Source organism: Rhagoletis zephyria, unplaced genomic scaffold (genome assembly GCF_001687245.7).
Source record: "Rhagoletis zephyria isolate East Lansing unplaced genomic scaffold, Rhagoletis_zephyria_1.1 Rzeph_scaffold_49322, whole genome shotgun sequence".
In the NCBI taxonomy this organism is placed as follows: domain Eukaryota; kingdom Metazoa; phylum Arthropoda; class Insecta; order Diptera; family Tephritidae; genus Rhagoletis; species Rhagoletis zephyria.
In genome coordinates, this window is record NW_016206376.1 from 1 (window position 1) to 2,124 (window position 2,124).

General features: G+C 43.9%; 1 pseudogene; it reads left to right on the forward strand.

The window, feature by feature from the left end:
* The first annotated feature begins 8 nt into the window (after positions 1-8).
* On the forward strand, positions 9-2,082 carry LOC108355729 (uncharacterized; annotated as a pseudogene).
* Positions 2,083-2,124: the final 42 nt, after the last annotated feature.

The following is a 2,124-nucleotide window of genomic DNA, read 5'->3' on the forward strand; positions in this document are numbered from 1 at the left end:
ACGGTTGCGCAGAAACGAGATGGGAAGAGAGTTCGAGTAAAACCGAAACGGATCTACGTGGGAAGTCCTCAACAAGAAAGGAAACGACCTACTTTAGGGGTCATGAAGATTATATAAAATCGAAAACATATTTGCTTGGTTCGGATGAGAGTGAGTTTAAGTTTTCATTCAAATTAATTCTAGATAATAATGTCGTTTAACGCTAAATACGATATGTTTACAGTGACCTAGTTACAAGGTGTATGTAAAGTCTAAACACTCACGAACAGGCATTAGTTTTAAGTTTTGGGACATTTTTCTTTAAAGCTACTACAGGGACCTGAAGAGGGCCTCTAATATCTGCTAAGCGTTCTCGGCTCGCCATCAGTTAAGACTGCTGGTTTTACCGGACAAATGCTGATACCAGCGTTGCTTTCTTACCCCACTTCGATAAATATATACCTAACTCGTTACAAACCATTTAAAGGTTGTGCGATGTCGATATCTCCCTCCATCAGAAAGACGGAAAAGTTATCCATGGCCAGATTCAAGTGCGAGAAGTGTATCTGCACAAGCGTTAGACTTAGCAGCTTATTCGCGTCGTCGACCACGTAGGGCAATTTGTCATCAGTTTGTCATCAGCATAGTTCGCGCGGAAAGTTTTCACCTTGGATTGCTGGATATCAGATCGAAAGTGAAAATTCAGCCTAGTCGAAAAACTGAATGCTTATCACATCATTCAGGAGCAAGAAGGGCATACTATTCATCTTTGACTCCTCAGCCTTAGGCATCATCCAGTCCTTCAATGAGATGTGGCTGCTCTGGACCCAAAGATACCTAGGCAGCGTCTTGCTGTCTATCTGCAGGAGAGCTCTCTGCCTTCGGATTTCTCACTTGAAGGGATTTGCTTGAGGCTCAAGCCCTGCTAAGCAGCATCAATGCTTGCGAAGCTCTTCACAGGAGAGCCCGAAAGAGTGGCTCTCATAATTTACAACCTTGTATCTGCGCACTACCATCGCGGAGTCAAAGCTTGCGAGGTGACCATGACCTGATCGATAAACAGTTGAGATAATCGTACCTCAAACTCATCGCACTTCTCCAGCGCCGACTTTACCCTATTGAAAACGGCAGTGTAATGTGCCACTTATAGGTCATCTAACGTCACTTCGTTGTACACGATGCACACGTCGATGGATCGGCTCTTGGAATCTCTTTGTTTATTTGTTCCTGAGACCTATTCCACTTACTTTAAAATTTTTTGATTTTGTTGTTTATTATTTATGTCTTGCGGTCACCCACCTAGTCACTGCTCCAAAGAAACGCCAGGATACGGCAGGCATATACCGAAATCGAGACGACCCAATACCACAACCTGTACAGCAAATGAGAAGCGGAAGAAATCAATCTGCCATGGTAGCCAAAACATAAAAAAATAACTGACCTAGGCTTAATTTAGTTGGGGAATTTGAAACACACGACCATTCTTACGTTCTCTCGCTAACAAAATTTGTGATTACAACTAGCTACATGCAATTTTGATGCTATGAATCTTGGAAGTCTCTTACCAAATTTACTTACCCACAACTTTTGCCTTACAGGTCAATCATCATTGATAGAGNACCAGGAGTGAACGAATTGTTGTGACGAAGGTTAAGGGTGACGGCGTGCCAGTGCATTGTAAGAAGCAATTCAACTATCCGCTCGTAGTACCCGCGACACCACCAACCTGCTTCAATCTCTGTCGCGTACTACAGATTGCCTATCAAGTAGAGGTGGAAGCTAAAATGAAAGGTTGGCATGCGAATCAAGTGATCTGCGTGCCAGTGACTATCGGTAATGTACCGCTAATGAGCGTAATACAGAAACAGCCAACAGCCTGTGAAGGTTTTAGCAGCAGCAATCCTGGCGGTATGCAACGCGCGTTGGTAAATGATGAGACAGCCGCTGCCGTAGCTGCTTTGTCCACAGACATGGTAGATGCTGAAGATTCGAAAAAGGAGATGGTGGCGGTTAATCAATTAAAAGTTGAAGAAACAGTGCAAATTGGCAGCGCGATAATGACGTCTGCACCGCCGAGCCCATGGGCCGCAGACGAGAGTATACGTAAGTATTTTAATTGATATTCTGCAGGCGTTATCATTTCAG